Raw genomic sequence first — 24,425 nt, forward strand, 5'->3', positions numbered from 1 at the left:
CACAGAGAGAGACAGAGAGGGAGGGAGAGAGACAGAGAGGGAGGGAGAGAGAGACTTGGAAATGTAGCTGACTGCTGATTCCAAGAGTAAGTCTCCCCTTCATCTTTAGTAACAGAACCTGGAAATGTGCAAAAAACAAAATTTGGAATATGAGAAAATCCTTATAATCCAGCTTCCCTTGTAGCTAGGTGAGTCTTTGGGACTAAATTCTGGCCAGTTTTTGAAAGGTTAATGTATTAGTCAGCCTTTTGTCTCTGTGCCTAAATACCTGAAAAAAACTAACTTAGAGGAGGAAGGATTTATTTTGGCTCACAGTTTCAGAGGTTTTTGATTCCTAGTTGCCTGGCTCCCAGGTACAAAGATCACGGCAGAAGTGTGTGGTGGAGGAAAGCTGCTCATCTCACGACAGCTGGGACATGGAGTGAGCAGGAAGAGAGTCAAAGAAAAGATACACCCTTCAAAGACACATCCCAATGATGTACTTCCTCCATAGGGCCCCACCTCCGAACAGCCACTCAGCTATGAACTCAGCAATGGATCGACCCTTTGATGAGACTGGCGCCCTTACGAGCACCTTCCAAAGCCCCACTTCTGAACATATGAGACGTTAGGGGAACATTTTAGATCTAAACCATAGCAGGCTGCTATCTAGAAAGGCTCCTCAAAAGGCAGAGAGTTGATCCTTTGTCTTCCCTTTGCCCTTTCTGTCTCCCTGGAATGCAGACAATATGGGTGCAATTCTGACAGCCACTTTGGGCAAGGAGAGACTTTGAGGTCACTCTAGGAGCCTCATGAAGCTGACAACAGAATAGAAAGACAGTAATCTGTGTTCCTGACAATGCAATGGCATCACCGTATCATACCTAGATCACCTGCCTCAGGATTTCTTTCACATGAGGGAATCGTATACATCACTGTTATTTCTAGACCTTTTTATTCTACAATTTTCAACAATATATAAAGACATATTATAGACCTAAATTGAAGTGTTATAAAGTACTGGCAGTTTCTTTTTTTTTTTTTTTTCTATTTTCCAAAATTCATCATGATTTTAAACACTTTTGTTATTAGAAAAAAAAAAAAAAAAGTTAAGGGCTAGGGTTAGCTCAGTGGTAGAACATATGCCTAGCATGCACGAGGCCTTGGGTTCAATTCCTGGCACTGCACAAAGAGAAAAAAGAAAAAAAAAAGTTTTAAAATAGCAACTAATAAGACGTAAGAAAAAAGTTGAAACCCTGTACAAGGAAAACACATATATCAACATATATAACAATTATGTGTGTGATCCAGCTTTGAATGTCTCTGAGCCTTGTGACTGTCAGGGGAAAGAGGAAACCCAGCCAGGCCAGTGGTCTCCCAATAGAAAGAGAGCAGCAGAGAGTGCTCTTGGCCCAGACACATAACACACTAAGGGGAAACAGGGCTTTGGGGGCATGGAATTATTTTTAAAATGTGTGGCTTTATATAAGGGGACCTTGAGTGGTGTGATAGACAGTGTCCTCCTACAACTTTTTTTTTAAATAGCAGAAGCAGCAAGTAATTGTTGCAACCCTCAAAAAATACCAAGGTTTTAAAATTCAGTTAAATTCAGGGAAGGCAATCCTAGGAGCCGTTTAGGATCACTGTGGCCCACCGCCGCAGCTGGGATCCAGGGCCTGAACCGGATCCACGTGTCTCTGTGGCACCTCCCTTTTTTTTTTTGTCCAGTACCGGGAATCGAACTCACAACCTTGTGCTTGCCAGGCAGGCACTGTGTCGCTGAGCTAAATCCCCAGCCCCCTGTGGCACCTCCCTTGAATGTTGCTGGGTTAAGTACTTGAGTACTTACTGTGTGCCGACTACTGTGCAGGGGGGCAAATAAGTAGAGCTCACATTTTAACTGAGGAGAAAAGTTTACGTTATGGGTATGTGTACTTTAGAAACTTGGAGATAAGAATAGTTCAAGAGAAAAACAGGGACGGATTTATAGAGCAGCTAGAACTGGGCCTCACTGAATGAAGTGTAGGATTTAGAAGTAAGTGTCTATGTGTATATGTGTATGTGTGTCTGTGTAATTGTGTAATGCATGCCTATCTATCTATCTAGATATCAATTCAGGAATTTGCAATAATTTTAGAATAAAACTCTTAACATTCATTTCAACTTATCTTGCACTTTATTCTATGTTGCTCTTCATTTCTTAGTCCAACCTGCCAGTAAATATTCATATTCTGAACTTGTCCTAGACATAACAAATTCAGATTGCACTGCACTATTTGGTGTGCCCCTAGGGCTGGTGATACAGCTCAGTGGCACAAATACCTGTCTGATGTGCCCTTCTCCCTTTCTAGGCAGGTAATATACGGTCAAAAAGAGCACAAGGCAGTCTAGACTGGGAAACAAAGTCAGAAAAGCTGGTAGACTGGGTATGTAAAGATGGGAAGTCAAAGTCTCCACCCCACCTCTATCACCATCTCTGTTGCCATCTCAGGGTACCTTGTGATACACTGGGCTTTCTGTGCACCTGTATCCTTGAACCCTTGCCTCTATATAAGTGGGATTGAGGTGCTGTATCTGATAGTTACAATCCATTTGTAGTCTCTGCATTAACAAAGGAACCCAAGGCACTGACATGCCCAACAGCTGGTTATTAAAATTGCTTTAATGCTTCCCTTGGTCATTAAGGCATGCTCAACCAGTATTTCCAATGATGGTGAAGGCCCAGGCTGTACCTCCATCACTTCCCACTGCTTGCCACAGCCAAGAGCTTCAGTTCAGGTGAAGGTACAGAGCAGGAGTGACAGCTCCAGTCTGGGGCTCTGGGCCTTCTGGGCTAGTTTAGCCTCCCCTGTCCCTTCCTTCCTGGTGATTTTGAAAAAGTAACTTAACCTTTGGTGATCTAAACGCCTCATGTGTAAAATGAGCAGAATGGATTAGAAGTAGCTGATGCCAACCAAGATTTCTTTCAGCTAAAAATATCTGAGATTCTGGAGGACAGAACTGCAGTACTTGGCTAAATAGGAAAAAAAATATCTCTCCTTTGTCACGGAACACAGCCCCTGCATTCCACCCTGCTTCTTAGACCATATACAATAAAACTCATCAGGATGAGCAGTGCTCAGGGCCTTTGTCACTTCTTCAAATAAATTCAACATTTATATGTTTTAGGAGCACCATTTATGTCAATAATTCCATCATATTAATCCAGTAAATGCCCTAAAAAATATTAGTTATCACCATCACCACTGCTAGATTCTCCATTTTGCCCCTGTAAATGATGTATCCGGCATAGAAATCACCACCAAAGACACTTTCCTCACCAACACAAAGGCCTCAGCCCACTGCAAGACTTGACTGAATGGACTTCCTCCTACCAGTCTGAAATTAATCCTGGGAGATACTCTTGTTGATTCTTCTACAGTGGAGCCACGTTGGATTTCCTAAGGTCCTGAGAGATGGTGATCACCAAGTCCCCTAAATACTTTCAAAATCTGTTGCTCTTGTTTCTGTGCTGAAAGGGGTCACCTAACACATACCTTCTCCTCTGGCCTTGGCCAAGCTGCCCCTCAGCCACACCTCCTCTCTGCAGGGAAACCTGCTCAGCTACTTCCAAGCCAGCACAGGGGCCTGTGGCAGGCTTCATCCCCCACAGCTACAGGACCAGAAGGCCACAGCACTCTGCCGTACATGTGTCTCTGACAACATGGTCTGTCTCCACCCTATGTCAGCCCAATCTTTAGCCTTTTTGGTAGCCATAAAGGAGCCAACTCTAATGTAGGCACCATAACACATCTGAGGAGAAAGCAGGCAGGAAAACAGCCAGCTTCTCCCCTTATCTGCCATTTAACTAAGGGAATCAGAGCTGTTATAGTAGAAAAAAACAAAAGCCATGCTGCAGGAGCTGGCTTCCTTTGACACACCCAGAGAAGATGCAAGAAGGCCCAGCATCCTCTCCTAGATGTTTCTTTCTACCTGCAAAGGCCTTTAGTACATGGGCTGGGGCCCTCAGAAGGACCACTGGGGCTTTCCAGACAGGGCCTCTTCCACCCAGAACAAGGTATCCCTGACAACCTGGGTCCTGTGCCTCTCTCTCCCGGCCAGGACCAATGTCCCTGGGTGGACGAGCACCTTAGCTAGCAGCTCACAGAACCACCTCTGGCACATCCATGTTGGTCTAGGCCTGCATGTCCTTCTCTTCTGTGGGATGAAGTATTCGGGGAGCTCAGGCATTCTAGGTTCCAAAACACCGTCCTCCCACTACTATTGCCTATATCCCAAAATGATGGACAAGCCTTGGCAATAACAGGGCCAATCCTGTTTTTCATTTATTTTGGGTGACTGGGGATTGAATCCACGGTCTTTGCACTAAGCAACACCCCCAGCCCTTTTTTCATTTCTTATTTTGAGACAGGGTCTCAATAAGTCACTAGGTTGTCCAAACTGGGGCATGAACATGTGTTCCTCCTGCCTCAGCTTCCCAGACTGCTGGTATATAGGCCTATACCACTGCACTCAAGTCTTTTAAAAACAATTTGTGTGTGTGTGTGTGTGTGTGTGTGTGTGTGTGTGTATGTAGTATTAGGGATTGAACCCAGGCCCTTCTCACTAAGCTGTATTCCCAGCCCACCTCCCTTTTAAAATTCTGAGACAAGGTATTGCTAAATCACAAAAGTGCTCAAACTATTCTCACATTTGTAATCCTCCTGCCTTGGCACAAGGTGCCAAGGGATGCTAGGATGCTAGAAGGGATGAAGCCTGCCAGAGGCCCCTGTGCTGACCTGGGAGTGGCTGAGTGGGTTTCCCTGCAGAGAGGAGGTGTGGCTGCGGGGCAGCCTGGCCAAGGCCGGGGAGAAGGTGTGTGTTAGGCGACCCCTTTCAGCACAGAAACAGGAGCAACAGATTTTGAAAGAGTTCTGGGGTGCTAGGCCTCACCACCACGCCCACTCTAATCCTGTTTCCAGGAGATGCTAAGAGACATTTAGGGTTGAACATTAAGTACTGGGTAGCAACTCCAGGGCTGCCCTGGAGCTCAGAGCAGGTTCTGGGGCTGGGAGTGACTTGGAAGCGGGTAGAAATTGACAGGAAGGAGACGGCTCCTTGCTGATCTAGTCCAACATCTCTTACAAAGCAGATCCTACAAGGCCAGACATAGTTTCGTAAAAAAGAAACAGGAACTGACAGATAATTAAATACAAGTACATTAATATTGCTGCGTGTTCAAAATTAAGACCTTGAAATTGCCTTTTTGTGCAGGCTCACTCAGGTGATAAGAGTTTACTTAACCATAGTCCTCTGCAAAGTCGCAGGGTCACATATACTCAACGTGCTCTTAGAAAATGGCCTACAAGTTCCAATACTTGAAGGAAAGCTACCCAAAGCAAAAAATGTGAACTTTACACTGAAATGTCAGGAATGGCTACTAACCCAGGCGCTTTCACAACAGAAACTCCCTAAACTAAAAATACTGGTGACTGAGTCACCAATCACTAGCACATTTGTTTGAGCTCTTGCTAAGATGCCTAAGGGAAGCTGGCCAGCCTGCCCCTTTGTGTAGAACCCTCCTGACAGAGGTGGACTTTCTCCTAGAGAAGGAACCGAAAGCACTTAGGAAAAATCACAAGCAGAACTGTGCCGTCTCTGAGAAACCAATCCATGCCAGAGAGCAGACAGAAAAGTACAAGCCAAGGGTTCCCCTGTGGAGAGTCTAGAACTTGCGAAGAGGACAGGTGCTTTCACAGACAGATTCCATAGCTCTGAACATTGTGCTTAAAGACAACCACCAAAAAACCCCACACTGTAATTAAATTCTATAATATTGAAAGCAAAATCTCAGGTTACCGGAACCCGGCAAACTCAAGTGGCCATAGTTTACTGGCATTTTAAAGCGTACAGCTGAGGAGAGGCGTAGCTGCAGATTAGGGCACAAAAAACTCCTGCGGTGCCTCCTGGGACCAACAGTGCAGAGCTCAGACCTCCGACCCATGTTTGCAAACACAGAAGGAAGGAAGAAATGCAGACAAGTGTGGGAAGGATCCCTCACCTAAAGGAATTCAGTGATGCGGGCAGAGAAAATCTCACCCACAGCTGCAGCAACAAAGAACTTAGGTGTCGCCCCCCCCCCCTGCCACCCATTAATAAAGTAAAAATACAAGGGAGTCCCAGTTTCTGAGTGTTCTGCTTTCCCATGACCCTGGAGCCAGACCATGGAACTGGCTAATACCTATGCTCTTAGGCCTGGGATGGGGATGTGACCACAGGCAAGGCCCTGGTCCTCCTGGAGGAGAGATGGGTTCTGCCTGCTTGCCTTCCTGCCTCGGCCAGCTCAGTCGCCCAGAGGATGAATTGTCAGGCCTTGGCCACCCGCCCTGCAACGTGAGGCCAGATAGCAGGAGCACCGAGAGGCTCTGCATCCTTCCGACTCTGATGGAAGCTTTTGGTGGCAGAAGCAGACATCTCGCATGTATTTGAAGCATGCTTTACTTACTTCTGCTTTATAAATACCTCAGATGCTGTGAGTTAAACAGGATCTCCTGCCAGTTTAGAGCAGCAGGCTCGGAGGTCACATGGATTCCACAGTGACTGACTCTTAGAAGGAAACAGATGCTACCAGCCAGTGCAGGTAAATATAGAAGACAGATTTATGCTCAGGGCCCCCGGTTAACAGTGAAAGGGTGCTGTGAGATGGCCACCCACGGGTGCTAAACAAGACAGCACCAATACCTGGCTTTGAGGGAGCCCTGCCGAGCTTCTGTTGAGAGCTAAAAGGGCCTCACCCCACCTTCTAGGATACAGCCTGAGTGGAAGGATCGGAAGTGCTGGATTCTGGATGTCAGAGGAGGGAGGGGATTCCCTGTAAGCTCCACATTGCTTGCTTCCAGTGGCATCTACAATTATCCCCCCCTACCCAACATACTGTGCAGCTCTGGGTGGGCACTTGGCCTTTCCTGGGATTCTGAAGCTTAGCCCAAGAGCCCATGCGGTATAACTGAGTGACATAGGTTTTAGAATCGGAGGATCTGGGTTTGAGCCCAGGTTCTGCCAAGTAATCTTGGGTGAGTCATCTAAACTCTGAAAGTTTGTCTTTTCTTCTAAAAACAGGATAAGGGAAATTCCATTATGGCTTATTGAGGGAAAGAAGTTGATGGAATTATGTGGGCTAAAAAATTATTTTATAATTATAAATATCCACAGATATACTCAAAATAAGGATTATAAAATGTTTTGAGTTCTTTAGAGGAAAACTGCCTTATTAAAAACTTCAAGATTAGAAAAATGTTAGTTTTAAAGCAATTGCTCAGGAATTTTAAAACCCAAGGAGCATGGAAATTAGCCTCTGGGCAGTCCCGAGTGTGGCCTCCTGCTCTGAAGACACTGAGCCACCTCAAAAAATAGAGGTTCAGAAGGAAATACTCTGGGTTGGTATATTTTGGGGGTCTGAGCTAAATAGGTTTCTTTTCCAGGTAAAGAGACAGAAATTCACACCCTCAGGTGCCTGCATCTCCTCATGTTGCACCCCATGCCCCACTGTTGTCCTGGCTGGGGCTCCTCTGGCCTCCCCTTCTGGAAGTGCTTCCTCTGCCTTCTTTATAGCCTGAGGGCAAGTCCTCACTGCCACTGTGACCTGCCAGCAGCCTTCCTCTGTTGATTTTTTTTGTGTGTTTGGTTTTACTAAGACAGGGTCTCCTTATGTAATTCAGGCTGGCCTCGAACTCACAGGGATCCTCCTGCCTCAGCCTCCTGAAGGCTGGGATTACAGGTGTACGCCACCATGCCCGGCTCTGCTGGTTTTGGTCTCTCTCTTTTGTTGTTTGATTTTGTCAGTTGTAATAGGCAGTGGTCTGCTCTGTGTCTGCCTCTGGTCTGCCTTTATGCAATAGGCAACCCCATGCAGCAGGCACCCACATGATGCAGGGACATAGGATCATGGCCACACTACTCTGCCCAGGAGCTCTCCCTCTGCTGAGCTTTCCCAGCTCATGGAGCTGCCTGGTCAGCTTCCTGGGAGTGAGGAAACAGCCGTCAAGGAAGATGATTTCAGCAGAAATAGCATAAGAACTTCACAGCTGGAAAGGAAATGACCCCATTTACCAACAATTAACTCACCTACATAAGCAGGGAGCACCTTCCTGGATAAGGCAGTGGTGGGCAAATGAAGAGGGCAGAACCCACTGGCAAAGTGTCAGGACTACTAGTGGGGTGTGTTTAGCACACTGTACCTGCCTCCAACAGTCGTCCCTGCTCCCCAGGGGTATCAAAGGCGTCAGCTTCCTTCCAGCCTCTGCAGGGGAAGCTACAAAACAGTGTCATACGTGGCATCCATAACGTAGGGAACAGGGGCAAATCCCTGGGTAATTACTAAATCCTGAAACACCAACTATAAACTTGAAGCAGGCAGAAAGAAGGAGGTGGACTTACGGTGGGGGAAGCACAGCAGAGACAGAGGTGTGGGTGTAGACACTGGGCAGGGCTCCTGGCTGAGCCAAGGCCCCAAAAAGCGGGGCAGTCAGGAGATGGACGATGGGGCGAGAGGGATGGCGTGGGAGCAGGGACAGTGAGTCATCATGGAATGAAGCTGCAGTGTGTCTCTTACAAGGGGCATTCCGGGCACCAGCAGGGAAGACGTGCCTGCATGGCCACGTGCCTGGGGCCCGCACGTGATGCCTGGACTGACGCAGGGACTGACACGAGGCTGCAGGTATGACACGCCTTTCCTCGGCTCTATGTTCCCAGCCCCATGGCTGTGTTGAACAAATGCTATCATTCACCAATGGAGTGACACCACCAACAGCCCTCGATAGCATACTACCAGCTTTTCTATCTGCTGAACTAGACAGGAACCTCACTGGGGGTCCATCTCCACCAGGCCCTAAGATCACAGCTGCCCCTTCAGATTCTGTAAATACCCTCTTCACAACTAGAAAGCATGCCAGTCTCATCGCTACATAAAAGTGAGGGTTCCTATCTGTTTCATCACTACTGGGATTTCTGGTCAATGTCCTTCTAATTCAACCTTCCTGTTTAAATTCTACGCGGATTGAAAGGGTGTTGCGTGAGTAGTGGGCATGTGTCAATATTTACTGGCTGACTGAGTCTGTGGGAAAAGCATTGGCTCAAAGCATCCCCACTGTGCCCCTTGAACAGGATTTTGTTATAGGACACAATTCCATTGGGCCTCTAAGGGTACCTACCACACCACTATGTATTGAGAGAAAGCTCAGTGTGACCTGGGATATCAACAGCTTTTGAACATTGTGAAGAACATCTTGAGTTCAGGTAAATAATTACCCATCCCAAGCAAGAGTTTTCTGCCTTCCAAAACTCACAAGAATGATTGTTCAAGGCCATATTTCTTCCCCTTTTTCCTGTTTGTCGGAAGAACATCCTACCAGGCTGAGAAAGGTATAAATCTACTTCAGAACTGCTGTCTCACATATGAGGAAAGATAATTCAAAGCAAAACGAGCCTGTTCTAAGTAGCAGGAAGAAGAAAAGGCCCCAACAGGGAGAGGAGGTAGGAACCCTCCCATCGGCTGCTGGAGTTCAGATAAACACTGGAATAGCATAGAAGACCTCTGACTCTCAACGCTCAGTCCAAGCATCCAATGCAACAAAACTGCCTGTAGGATTTCCTAACTATGTGATATGACCTTATTTGGTCCAGAAAGTATAAATCTGAATAGCGTTAACCCTAGGTTAACCCAGACCACAAAGCTGGTGGAATTATAAAATAAGGTTCCCTTTTGAACATCTAAGGAAAATCGAGAAACTCTCCATCCAACATCTGTGTGGTGTTCTGAAAACAAATTTGTGGAAAGAGGTCAGAACAACTGGTGTTACAAAGATGTGCATTTTGCGGAGAGGCTTTCTCTGGTGTGCAGTGCTGGCAACTCATGAGCCCGGGGACAGGCAGATCTGGCCCAGCCACAGCTATACTACATACTAGTTGTGTGACTTGGGGCAAGTTTCTTAACCTGTGGCACCTTAGTGTCCTGACACTAAATTAAGTGGGGATCATAAGACCTGTGCAGAGTCGCTGAGGCACAGCAGGTCAGGCACCCACACCACAGCGTCCTGCTAGCACAATAAAAGTTACAAACGCCCACAGTGTAACATGCGGTGGTGTGCTCACCAGAAAAGGCAAACAAGGGCTCCTCATCCACCAAGGCTAGAGGATCCCAGTCCAGCTGGGTCTTCCAGCAGGGTTAGTCCAGTCTCTGACTTGCTTGTGATTAATCATACCAACTTCTGCACCATCCGTTTCTGTATCAGCTGCCCACAGTTTAGGGGTCAGAGGCTAGAGGAGGGATACAGTAGTGCTCTTTGGCCTGATATCACTATATTATCTCATATATCTTTACACCAATGACAGAGGTTCTGCAGTTTACCAAGTGTCATGATTTCAACACATTACCTCATTTACTCCTCAAACAAGTCACAGAATGCACTGGCATTGACAATGGAGACCAAGCGCGTAATTTACTATTCACAAAGCATATTCTCAGACATTACCTCATTCAGTACTTACAACAACTGCTAAGTGAATTATTATGAATGTAAGCAAGGAAACTGAGGCTTGGGGGCCCTCTCCGTGTAAGGCTCCTGGGATACAGAGAAGGAAGGTACCTCCCCATGTCAGAAACCCTTCGCAGAGCTGAGTGGGTCCCGCCACTCCAACTCCCTTGACAAAAGCCCCATACGGCCTCTTCAGTCAGAGAGAGACATAAAGAAATTCACACTCTTCTAGAGCTCTACGGTGACAAAGTCAAGATTTCACTTTGCAATTTCAGGACAACATCCGGCTTTGTGTGTAAAGGTGGTAATAATAATAATAGATGGGCGGTATTAATGACAGAGTGAGGGCAAGGGACTGTCTTCTAAACTGAGGAAAATATCCCTGGCTAGCATCTACTTGGCATTTTCCATCGTCTCACTATTGTGAAGGGTACATTTCTCATTGGCATTGACAAGAATGAGTGAGCACTTATTTTACATGATGGAACAGGGGAGGAACGGCAGCCAGGGTATTTGGAACACGGAAGGCTGCTCTACAGTATGAATACAGTGCAGGCCCCACAGAGAGGTGTGAGGGGCTGGAAGTCTAGTGTGTGTTCACGGACAGCATTCCCTGGGCCAAGCATGGGCCGATGGGGGGCACAGCGAGTCTAGGCCCCAGGAACAATCCTGACGGCACAGGCCCAGCAGGGCACCCAGAAGAGAAAGAACTCCACTAACGCCTGCTGAACAAATAAAAGAAAAACAAACCTTCCCAGTTCTGAAGATTTTGATTCAGATGGTCCTAGAAATATTATATTTTCCCCAATTTTTAGGGTGCAATAATTCGGATACATTGGATATATGAGAAATGTTGGTACAGTGCCAAACAATACATTCTGTGTTAAGTGACTAAAGCAAGGAACAGAATAATATGCACAGCATATTACCAGTTATATAAGAAAGAAAAGGATATAGATGTAAACACGTATTTGCTGTGCTACGCATAAAATAGTTCAGCCCGCACTTGGCCCAGAGGAGCATTTGGCATAGAAGCCATACCCTCTTAGAAGCCCTACAGTGACAAAGTCAAGATTTCACTTCACAATTTTAGTACAACATCGAGCTTTGCGTGTAGAGTCAGTAATAATCACGATGGGTGATGTTAATGACTGTCCGAGGAAAAGGGACTGTTTCTAAATTGGGAAAAAATATACAAGGTATTAGTAACAGTCTTCTCTAGTCACTGCCTCTGGGGAAGAAGGATTCTCACTCTTTACTATGAGGCACCTTTTGAATGTTATATCAGGTGAATGTAGTACCTGTTCAAAAGGAAATAAATTACTACAAGGGAACCAGTTTCTTCATTGAGAAGGGAAGAAAAGAAACAGGGACCCATAATTTAAAAGACATAAATGGTAGAACAACAAATCACAGTGTGTGATTCTTATTTGAATCCTGATTCTAAAGAATTAAACCTAAATAACTTGACATTTTTAAACAATTGGAAATGTGAACAGTGACTGCATATTTGATGATATTAATGACATAATCATTAATTTTTAAAAAATGTAATAATGGATGTTTAATAAAGTAGCCTATATCTTTAAAAGATATTATGCAAATATTTATATATGCAGCTGTATGAAGTTTAGGATCTGCTTCAAAATAAATGCATGCTGGGGAAGTGGTATGGGGAATAGAGGACCAAGTTCCCCCCAACTTTCAGCTGCAGTGAAGTTGTCTGATGACAAGCTTCCGGTTGCTGTCAGTTGGGCCATTCTGGCAAGCGTTCAGATCATACAAATATCAATAAGTAAACTTTATTGCTCAATCCAAAAATAAACAAATTACTTCGGGAGGGCTCCATCCCCTTAGTGTGGGCAGTAAGTGTTTGGTGCACGTAGCCTCCATAAAGCATCTTTCCCAGACCTAGCCATAATTTTTACTGCTCTCCTTGGGAGGGTTCCTCAAGTTTTCCAAGTCACATGAACACTTTCCAGGTCTAAACAAACAGGATCTCCCTAAGGCAAAACCCCAACAAAGTCAACTAACCCTTCACTTGCACTCAATTAGTATTTCTAGAACTTGGTATGTGAAATGGAGCCATGCTCCACACAGATAAGACATTGAGGCCTCCCAGATTCCTGCACTGGATGGAGGCTTTCAAATTTAGAAAGCAAATGGCCCTGGCTGAGGGGAAAACTAGTCCTGCCAGATGCCCTTGATTAAATTACTTTGTATTTAATTCTTAAATTTAAATTGAATTACTTTTATCTAACTATTATTTGTCATAGTATTTCCTAAAACGTACAAACCTAAAACTTGACATAAACTTCAGCACTTTTACAGTTATGGAGACTAGAGCAAATTTACCAATAAGCACGAATAAAATTTCCCAAACAGTAAAACTCTGATGAACTACACTGATGTAATGAGAATAAGACTTTTCAGGCCTGACATGCCTGCCAACAGTCTCAGTCTGGCTCCCACTTCCAGGGCCCCTTGAGTCCTGAGAAGCCTATGCCACTGGGTGCAGGTATGACAACTCCATTCTTCTGCCGCTTTGCTCTGCTGGGACAGCTGCTGCGGGTTTCGCATGCTCTGAGCTGTGATCCAGTTTTACTTGATACCAGTTCATTGCTTCTGTGCTAAGCCCATCTCTGGAATTTGCCAGGCTCGAAGTCATCAGAACTTCACAAAGCAGTGGGAAGGGCACCGAGGTCATGCAGGCAGACCCTGATAACATTGGGTATCCCAATATTCCAGGACAGTCCTTTAAAATGCTTCCTCTTATCATTAACATGAAACCCAAAAGTCTGATGAGCATTCTTCATCTAATGAGAACCCCAAGGATCTCAAGAATATATTGTGAGGGGCTGGGGATTTAGCTCGGTGGCACAGTGACTGACTGGCAGGGTGCGAGGTTGTGAGTTCAATTCCCAGTACCGGAAAAGAAAAGAAAACAAAACAAAAAAAGAACATATTGTGGGCCCTGGACAGAGAATTCCTCAGCACAAGGAGAATGTGATAAGGCTGTAGGAAGAGATTAAACAGTGTTTGGATCAAGGATGAGAAGTCACATTGTATCTCAAAAACATGAATCATTACCTGACATGCTACATCATGAATTTAATAAGTTTAAGCACATGCTTTGAAAGAACTGCCAAAGGGCCTTATTAATTCCAGCTGGTTGTTGAAGTCCAGCCTTAGCGTCCTGTGACTCTTCAGTTATTAAGAGTCACAACATGGCATTTCACACACAAACAAATTTGGACCTCAAGGAGCCAAAGAACAATTTTTAATATCAGTCCCTATCGCTATGACACGCTATAATTGCACACCACTGTGTAGTCCATACTGCCCAAAACAATGGAAACAAGACCCCAACAGATGGTGCCACTGGCAGATTCACTGGACTAAATGAAGGGCCCAGCTTCCCCGTAAGAGAATAGCCAGCACTGTCTAAAGAAACTGAAAGTGGAGACCCCCTCCCTGAATGGGAGTCTCCATTCTAGGCCCTCCCAAATGCTGCAATTCAGTCGTCATTAACTCAGTCTTTTTATCAACCTCCATATGTCCTGTTTAGAAGGTGCTTTTTATTCTGAGATACTGACCTTCAAACATTTTGGATGCCAAAACATTCTTCATAAATGAAATGGGGGTAATGAGAGATGCCAGGGCTTCTGTATTTCCTTATTTGAAAATTAAAATTGTAGCAATCCGATGTTGGACTTCCTGGTTTTTGTTTTTTACAGCTCTCACTCGTATGACTAAGTAAATGGTACACAAATACATGTCTATAATAACTGGGCAAAAAATGGGGCAACTGAGTTGGGGTTTTTTGCCCCTAATCTTTTATCTAGGAGAGACCAGAAAGAGCGTAAGCAATAGCACTGCCGTCCTCTCATCTGAGCATTGCATCTGTGGTGCAGCTGAAGGACATCGTGGCTGCCCCACATGAAGCAAGCCCAGAATAAGGTCTTTAGATTAGACTGGCTGACTAACACCCTGAACATTCAATTTCAAGGTAGCTCTAAATCAGACTCAAGGTAAATAAAATCAAGATAAAGGTTAAGCCACTTTCAAAGAAAAGGAAAAACAAAACAAAACAAAAACCCACAGGCAACATCTGGGAGCCACAAAAGACTCTGAGACCACATTGAACTCAACGTGGTTATTTAAAATACAAATGTGGTCATAAAGAATTTAAACGTGAAGAACCAGAAAACTCTGGTCTCAGAGTCAGCACCCGTGAAAACCTTTGTTAGCAAGGCTGGCGCTGGGCAGACTGTGGAAGTGGTAAAGTGATTTGGAGATCTTGGAAAATATTTCTTCCAAGGAGAGCAAAAAAATTATACATGGCTTGGGGAAGATGCTTTATAGAGAGAGAGGTTTTTCCTGGGGTGAGAGAAAAGACGGGGCGGGGCACTTAATAATGCTCCCCAAACAAGAAGTCTTACCATAAAGGGCAGGGCTCCTCTCCAATGCCCAAAGGTGAGGATAACACAGTGGGCACTGCGGTGCAGATACAGGGCCAGATGCAATAGGGATGCAGTGTGCTCCAGGGAGGCCAGGAGACTTCCTGGGAGACCAGGGAGAACGCAGTGAACTGCTCTGCCCCACCCACTTCCAGGACATCCTGGCGGAGGGCCCGAGGTCTCCTGTGCTGCTCACTATGCAATGCCCCAGCTGTCTCTTTACTCCGTGACCTGGAGGAGCAGCCTTCACCTCTCCTCAGGCCTCTGCTGCCGAACAAACACAGAGAAGAAAAACATTTGTCCCCCAACAGCCACGAAATGCCTTACGATCTCCATTTCGAAGCTGCTGCCTGAATAAGGCTGCTTCTCAGCATCCTCAGAAACAGAAAATAAATATTTAAAATAGACAGCCTTCATACAAAGTGATGTGGAAGCCCTTTTCATACTGCCAAGAAATATTTAGTAAAAAAAGAAAACAACACCAAGTTTTCAAATAGTATGCATATAATACCCTGCTGTTTGTGTGAAAAGGATAGGTAGGCAGAATATTTATAACAAGTTTGTTCTGGATATATAAAATATATTCAAAGTGCACAGGCCACCTCTGGAAGATGAAGGGATCAGTGACACCGGTTGCCTCTGAGGGGTAAAACAGGTGGCAGGCAGCAAAGGTGAACAGAGATACATTTACTATCTAACCTTTTGAGCTATTTTCTTTCATCATATAAATTAGCTGCCTTGGAACAACAAAATCTGATTAAAAACATGAATTTAAAATATGTATAAAAATTTTAAAACAAACTACTTTTTATACAACAAAACACTTATTATTAATCTCCTTAACTCTGTTTTTGGCACACACCAAATGCTCGCTCTGTTGAACTTAATGAACCTCCACCTAAAGACAACCAAAGAAAATCAGAAACCAGGAAAAGCTAAGGGCATCAATGTTCCAATTCTTTAATCAAGTCTTTACCTGTCTGCTACTTAACTACTATGCAAGATCAGAGAACGGTCCCTGGGTTATGAGCTGTGCACACACTTCATGGGGACCAGCAGGGCACTTCATCTGTCCACACCAGCCATTTTATAACAGAGAAGCTTTAATTCCCAAACATGATGCCCTGGAACCAAGACAACAAAAATACACATATAAAAAGGATCCTCAAGGGAAATAATGTCAGCACCTTTGGTATCCATACAGGACTGGAGGCAGAGCGGTTAAAAATGGCCTTAATCACTCACTGGCCCAAAATGCCAGACCACTTCAGAGGCACCTGCATTTCCGCTGCTTTGTTCACAGGGACAGCTTAGCCCAAGATGAGACAGAAAGGCTAAAGCACCTCATGCCCCACACATCATCTATATTCTTCAGCTGGTCGAAGAGGGCTCAAAACCCAGCCTCCAGCAAGAATCAGAATATTGTAAGGAGTAGGTAAGGGCAGAAATACCGCCACATGGAACTCTCACTATGTTGGAAATGTCTTTCTGCCAGGGCTTTTCACAGTGCCAGATTTTAGGCAAAAAATAAGACAGACTTTTTCCTTCACTTCCAAAGCACCAGAAAATGGTTGTTCCCTGGGCAGGAGCTCTGGGCAACGGGAGTGGGAACCAGTGTACCCACTGCACTCGAGCCCTGCCCAGGATTACCAGCGGAAAGGTGGAAAAGGACGAAGCAAGGAATATCAGGGAATAAAGTGCTTATGAGAAAGAGCCTGCATTAATACACAAGCAACAACCTAAACAAAAAGCTGAAATTCAGAATCAACTCTTAGGAACAATAAGGGAAAAGAAGGTGTGATCAATGAAAAGCGATCATCTTTGGTTCAATGCAGTACACAACAACAACAACAAAACAGATTGCAAAACCAAAGGGGACTGGATTTCTGCCCCAAAATAAAAGGTGACAGGCATCTCTCCAGTGCAAGGGAACTGGCTAACCAGCTGAGGGGACTATGTATCAAAACCAGAGAAGCAGGGAATGAAAGTGAAAGTAGAAAGGGAAGAATGGGAACTTCTCCAGCTACAAGGGGAGGGAAAAGAACTCTCCCTTGCATTTGCCATTTGGTTTATTTCAAGCTCTGGAAAAGAACAGGCAAAATGCAGATAAGCCAGTGACAAGCTAGATTACCAGCCAGAACTCGTCACATGCTTCTATCTGCCAGGCCAGGCAGGCCCTGCTGCTGCTCCCCCTACTCAAATGACTAAGGAACTTGCTTAAATGCATTTGACATACGATCCCTGAACTTCCGAAAAGCACTTAATACAGTGGCTCATGAAATCTTAATCTAAAAATGTTCATCCATTTATAATCAAGCTGCCTCACACTGACAACTGGGGAGGAAGGCCGGACATATTTGGAAGGCTATTGTGAAGATGGATATCATCACAGACTTTGCTTATCACTTGGAAAGATTCCTTCCCCTCCCCTCTAAAGATAATTTAAAAAACCTGCCTTCTAAGAAGAGTAATCACAAGGGGACAACTAACAGAGAAACTGAATTATCTAACTGAATGAAAGATATATTACGCACATGTACGAATCCCCTATGATGAATGTAATCATTATGTATATCAAAAGTGTACCAATAAAATCAATTTTTAAAAAAGAGAGAAGAAAACTAGGTAAGAAATATAATGCAGCCAAATGCAGTAACTTCTATGTGTAATCCCAGCTATCTAGGAGGCTGAAGAAGGAGGATCAAAAGTTCAAGGCCAGCATGAGTAACTCAGACCCTCTCAAAGAAAAAATAAAAAGGGCTGGGGATGTAGTTCCATGGCAGAAGAAATAAAATCCAGTGTGACTTGGGGACCCCTACAGATGTCTATGCTAAAATGAAATCTAGAATATGTTTAACAATTTGGGGGTGGGGGAGGAACTAGCTCCTGATGGAAAATATTGGGTGCTAGATATGGGGGGATAAAAGCTGTGTAAGAGGCAACAACATTCTAGTTAGAAAATCTATAGCCGTTAGTATGTGGTAGACACTGTTCTAAATGCTTCCAATACGATAATTCACACACTTCGCAAAAACTTTTCTAGCCAAATCATTATCATTCTTGTTTCACAGAGAGGTTAAGTAACACTCAAAGTCACACACCAAAATCTGCTTCCAACCTCTCTGGGCTCCCCCAGAACTTAAACGCAGAGAATGAGAGACTGCTCGCTGAATATATGATAAAAAAGAAATCAACCTTTAGTCATGGCTCCGTGCTGACCAGCCAGCCTTGTGACTCCTGGCCTCAGTTTCCTTGCCTACACATTGAGAAGATTGACCTGGATGAGTCCTATCTAAGGTCTTTGGCTCTAAAAATGTCACAAGTACATGCTGACAATCAGCAGTACATGGACTGGCCTGCTTTCTAACTGACTATTTACAGGTTAATTCATCTTCAAACAGGCAACAAGTGATGTTAAGATTCTTTCTCTGCCTCCTGACCTTCAGATCATGTCCTTTCTGTGCAGGCAAACGACAGAAGGTAATGAAGAGAGGAAAACAGATTGTCCCTCTTTTGGACTCTGCTTAATAGGACTGCAACCAAATGGCCCTTGAAAAGCGCTGGTCACTAATCGTGTTGACTCTGCCAAACCTGCAGACTCTGGAGGTCCCTCTCCCCACCCTGTTCCTGGAAGCTGCCTTTGGGTTTGGTTACTGGAACGCAGGTGAAACTGACAAAAGGGTGCCCCCAAAATAGAGGCATGAAGAAGACCAAATCCACCGGAGTATAAATCAAGGCCTTTTACGGTGGTGAAACAAACCGCTTGGCTTATTTATCTTCTGGTAAATCTTTCAGTATCACCCATTGTCTTTGCTCACACCCACACTTGAGAGCTCAAACTTCGGAATGTATTAGGAGTGAATTTAACACCCACTTCGAACTTAATGGACCCCTTAGAAGTATCCGCCTCAATCTAGGCATTAGATGGCACCCAGAGTGCATCCGTGGGTGGAGAAGAGCATCACAGATGGACCGTGCATTCCTCCCTTGGGAGTCCTTCCTAAGCATCCCTGACAGGTGGCTGTCATCCGGCCCCTGCCTGGACACTTCCAAGGTCGCGGCGCTGGCTGATGGCCTGGCGGACAGACCACCTCCAGCGCTGCTGGACAGCTCTCGCCCTGGGAAGCCCACGAAGCGCCTAGCACAGGGTCCCGCGTGGGCCGTGCTCACCAAGGCGCCTCTGAGTCGGTCAAAAGCTGTCTCTCTACAACTTGAACCCCATGGTCCTGGGGCGCCCCTGGAGCCCCCAAACGCAGAGACTCCTGGAATTTCCGGGGATGTGATCAGCCGCGGTCCTTTCCTTCCAGCTGTGGACCCCGGACCTTCACAGAGCCGGGGCCCGCAGACTGCCGAGTCCGACCCCCGGGGCCCCGGGAGAGCGCACGGCGGGGCGGGGATGGCCGCGGGAGGCCCGGTCGGGGCTGTCCCCGCCTCAGCTCCCCGGCACAAGCGGACAAAGGACCTTCCGGAAGGCGATCCCCCGCCGTACAGGTTCCCCCAGTCTCCGGGCGAGCCGGCCCTGGGACGCCCGAGGCGCCGAGTGACAGCCTCCCAAGAGTCCCCAAGGACCCCGCGCGCGCGGGTTGCGGGGTGACGGACCGGGCCACGCTGGAGACCGTGGGCTCGGGTTTTGGGCCCGACAGCTCCGGGGAGCGATCTCCCGCCCACGAAGCTCGCTCGACTGTGGCTTTACCTGAACGTGGATGGCTACAGCTGTCCGGCTCGCCCCAGTCCGGTTCCCGCAGCTCCGCGGCTGCCGGCTGCGCTCATGGAATATACAGCCGGAACCCCTGGCCTGAGCATATCCCGCCGCTACCGGCCCCGCCCAAGCAACTGCTGCCACGCCCCTGGCGACCGACTCTGCCACGCCCCTAACCACGGGAACCCGCCTGCTCATTGGGTAGCTCAACCGCTACTCTATTTCCCTTGCGCTTTCTTTGCACCTGGTTGGCAGTCCATTGGTCAGTAGAACTGCTCCTCAGAATGGAGGCGGGCGCCTATAAAAGAGAATTCTTCGCCAATTGGTTGCTTTTGACGTCTTTGACCCCTGGGCCAAGATGCTATTGGGTAAGACCCATCCGGAGGGGGCGGGGAAAAAGGGCGCAGAGCTAGAGGATGGGTCTTGTTTTGTGTTGATGCTGGACCTGTGAAGAGGGGCGATTGTGACCGCAGGCTGCTTTGGGGGGTCTGGGTGAGATCAGGTGTCCTCTGGAAATGGGAGGAGGAGGGTTGGCTGGTAGCTCAGCTGCGGTTTCTGGTGGATCCAGACCGAATGACTGACTCATCTCCAGCCTTGAGCACACGATGGCGACTCTGAGGGTCAAAAAGGGGAAGAGAGACTGGAGGTAGTGAGTCTCCAGGCCAGAAGGAGATGAAAGGATGTGGCAGCAGATCGCGAAGGGGATGCGGATATGCAGCCTCCTAGACCTCAGCTTCTGGCTCACTGTCCTTTCAGCCTTTGTTCATCCTTGCCAGTTGGAGGACGCCTGGAAGAAAGTAGGGTTAGGCCAGCACTCTAGGAGGCTGAGGCAGGAAGGGGTTCGAAAGTTTGAGTCACTTAACCTCTCTGCATACACCTGGATTTCATTTGGCAACCGCGGGTATTAGTAGTAGCTGACGAGATTAACGCTACCAGCATTCAATAGGTATTCGTCAAGACTGATTCAGCGCCCACTCGGTTGTAAAATTCTGTGAACTTGAAACTGCTTTTGCAATGACATGGGCTTAACTAAGAATGGACCACCTGAGTGACTTGAAATGCAGTTCCTAGACGGCACACAGGGACACACTACCGAGGCACAGTGGGGCTGTAAGAGAGGGAGCAGGAGGTAAAATGGGAGAGCCGTGCCGCTGGACAGGGGAAGTGATGTCTGAAACAATGCTAATTTCCCCCCCAACACACACTTGAGGATTGTGACAAGAAAAAAAAAGGGGGCTGCCTTTCACAGAGTGTGACAAAATAACATCCTTGTGGCTGGTCAGCGCTGGATCACAAATCACTGTGTGAAACGCGTCTGTCAGCCCGTTCCTCACTCTGAGGGTGTGGACATCTCAAAGTGTGGACAGAAATCGTCTCAGAGCTGAACTGAGCCCAGCTCGTTTGTGTTCACCTATGAAAAAGCCCACATTCCTGGCTCATTAGAATGAAGGCAGAGAAAGAACCCTTTGCTATTGCTGTGCTTCTTAATCAGTTTCTAGTCTATACCAAAACATACCTAACTCTAGTTTCATCTCCGCATTGATTCCTCTGTATTTCTCTCACACCTCAAGCAACAAAAAGCTGGGCTTTGGTTACAAAAGATCTTAGCGAGAGAACCCCATACCCCTGACTGTGTTAAAACAGGTCTGATTCCCAGAAAAGCGCTTTAGATTTGCTACCAGATGAGCATGTAAGGCAATCTGTATGCACCTAGCTTCTTTTTTGTTTTTTTCCAGTACCAGGAATCAAACTCACGACCTTGTACTTTCCAGGCAAGCGCTGTGCACATCTAGCTTCTTGATATAGCCATTCCATACTGTATGCATGTATCAAAACATCATGGTGTATACCATAAATATGTACAATTTTTGTCTATTAAAAATACGTTTAAAAAAAAATACGTTTAAAAATAAAAATTTAAAAATAGATTTGCTGCCAGTTAGCGGTGTAGGGCATATGTGTATCCATGTGAGTGCACACTTGGTTCTGATCCTCAATGTTCTGGTTCTTTACAGAGCTGCTTGGTGGCCATACACACGGCTGCATGCACGCGAGGGAAACCATCTGAGACCAGTACGGTTTGCTCCTGCTTGAGTTTTGCTAACGAAAAACGTGAAATGGCTCCTGAGGTCTGGGATGATCTCCCCATCTTGATCCAGAGCCACACAAAACTGCCATTTGGAGTGAACTGCAGATGGGCTCACCGTTGTGGAAGTGGACTTTTCTACCCATCTCAGGGTCACAGGTTCAGCGAGAGCTCCAGAAAAGGATGTCTTTCCAGTTTAGGAGTTCTCAAATACAGCTGCGTCACTGAGGCTCAAAAATAGGTGCAGGCTAAATCCAGGCAGGAGAGGAAGAGTGAAAGGACATGTGTACAACTCCAGTGGCTGAACCATCCGCTTTCATTTTTCAGTGCACACAAATGCCCTGTACTTGTCTCTGGTTTCTGTTCTCCTTTCTGCTGTGGCTCTTGGCTCTTGGCATATCCTGTTTTATATATATATACATATATATGTGTATATATATAATTTTCATTCTGTAAAGCATTTTGATGGGAGGCTATTTAGGATACAGAATGCCGTCTTTTTGCCTTTGAGTTTAGTAGCCTCTTAGGACTGAGGATTTGGGGAGCCTTGCTCTGGGACAACCAGGTGTTGGGATGTGGCTGTGAAGTACATTTCCAAAAGCAAGAGAGAGCTTGTTACAAAAAGAACAGGGGAGAGGGTGCGCCTACTCACACTCTGGGTTGGCTAAAAGCTCCAGGCCTTCATTAAAGCAGAACTGACTGTGATTCAGCGGGGCCTGTCTGCAGGACTTACTGACATGAGGCATCCTCGGTTACCCTGGAGTACAGCAGGGAGCAGTGGTACGGCACGTGATGTGCCCTGGTTATTCTCTCTGGGCAAAACCAGCAATGCCTCAGCTTTGTCCTATTACTCTGTGTCCTCAGGCCATGAGTGAAAGCAGCCAACTCTAGACCCTCTGCTGCCGGGGCTGGAATCCTGGTTCTGCCCTGTTTATCTTTTCAGGCTTGGGCTAGGACGGTACATCTCTGTGCAGCGCTTCTTTGAAATGCAAATGACAGGAAAGTGCTTCCCTCCTCGGATCCTGGGAGTAGTAAATGACTTAATACAAGAAAAGTGCCTCAACAGTGCCTGGCCTGCACTTAGCTTTTAATGAATGTTTGCCATTATGATGAAAGCCCACTTAAGAACATTCTTCTAAGATGCTAACTCATGTTCTAAGGTTTGTCCCTTGGAAGAAATGATCATGAATATATATATATATATATATATATATATATATATATATATAATTTTTAGAGCAGTTTTAGATGTATAATAAACTTGAGCAGAAAGTAGAGAGAACTATTATATACACCCTGCCCCAAGATATGCAGGATTTTTTTTACTAGCAATAATCCACCACCAGGTGGGAGAAATTTTCCTTTGGATTATCCTTACCCAAACAGGGTTCAGAGGATTGAGTTGTGGTTTTGTGAGATTAGAGCTCATCAACATAATCGCTAAGAGGGAGATGGGAAAGGATAAGCCTCAGAGAATGATGTGAAAAGCTGCAGCCCGGATGCTCAGCCAGGATTCTGTTGATGGCCTGACATAATTCAGACTGGGAAATCCAATACTGTCACTTTATTGTCACACGCAGTGCTGCTGGTGGGCAGTCCAGGAAGTGGGTTCAGAACGCCCTGTGCCCAGGAGTCCTGGCTAGCTTCCCACTCATCATGGATAGTAAGCCTGTTTAGCAATTCTAAGTCATAGTTTGCATGAGGACAAACTGATGAAATTCAAGGGTTTGGCTCCTTTCGTTATTGGAAAAAGCTTTTTGCTGGGCAGTCAAAAGGATGATGAAAAATAACCTTGTCTATGGTCTGGGCTGGTATCTTAAACCTATATGTGAGGTTGTCTATAATAAAATTATGAAATGGACAGTCCTGGCAAAATGTTGGAGTGATTTTCAAATGGTCTCAATTTGGGTAGTGAATGTGGTGGTAATTTTTATATTTACATACATAGGGCCCAACCCTGAAAATGTTCATGAAACACACAAACATACACATACAAGCTGGTGGAAAGGTGTTACAGCTGGGCACGCATGCCTGTAATGCCAGTGCTCAGGAGGCTGAGGCAGGAGGATCACAAGTTCAAGGCCAGACTGGGCTACGCAATGAGTTCAACCAGCCTGGACTACTTAGCAAGATCATGTCTCCAAAAAAAGAAAGAAAGAAAGAAAAAAGAAAAAAAAAAGAGTGCTCCAGCTTTTTAATCAGATACATACAGAGTGTCAAGTGGTTGCTAAAGGTGGCTTCTTAGTCACCGTGCATTCCTCTTCTTGATGTCATCCTTGATTACAGCAATAAAAATTGAATTCTTCATGCTATTAATTCCAAAGCAGTCAATAAAACTTGTTCATTAGATAAGTACACTACACACCCTTTCCTGTATAAATCTATGGCATTGATCTATTTTCAAGCTGTTTACATCCTTCTAGAGACCCTTAGATTGTTTTACCATATATTTAAATTAACAAGACCATAAATATTTTTACTGAGCAAGACATACAGTACCTGAGAGACAGAACCATAAGGCAGTCTCATCCCTTCACAGGCACAAATACAGGACAAAGGGGAGCTGGTTGATGAGAGACCGCAAAGGGCCAGGCAGTAAGCAATGCAGTGCAACCGACGTCGTACAGTCTTATGTGGAAGAGGGAACAGTGTCTTCCGATTTGGATTCGTGGAGGTTTCAGTTGCTCCTT

General features: G+C 45.8%; 1 protein-coding gene across 1 annotated transcript in view; it reads right to left on the reverse strand.

Moving 5' to 3' along the window:
- Abhd2 (abhydrolase domain containing 2) overlaps nt 1–19,777 on the reverse strand; it is a 104,351-nt gene extending 84,574 nt beyond the window's left edge. The window contains exon 1 of the mRNA XM_005381560.2: nt 19,644–19,777. The gene's annotated coding sequence lies outside the window, so the exon portion shown is untranslated. The remainder of the gene's footprint in view (nt 1–19,643) is intronic.
- Between the last annotated feature and the right edge of the window lie 4,648 nt (nt 19,778–24,425).

The sequence above is a fragment of the Chinchilla lanigera genome, unplaced genomic scaffold (genome assembly GCF_000276665.1).
Source record: "Chinchilla lanigera isolate Chin_1 unplaced genomic scaffold, ChiLan1.0 scaffold00015, whole genome shotgun sequence".
NCBI classification, from domain to species: Eukaryota; Metazoa; Chordata; class Mammalia; order Rodentia; family Chinchillidae; genus Chinchilla; species Chinchilla lanigera.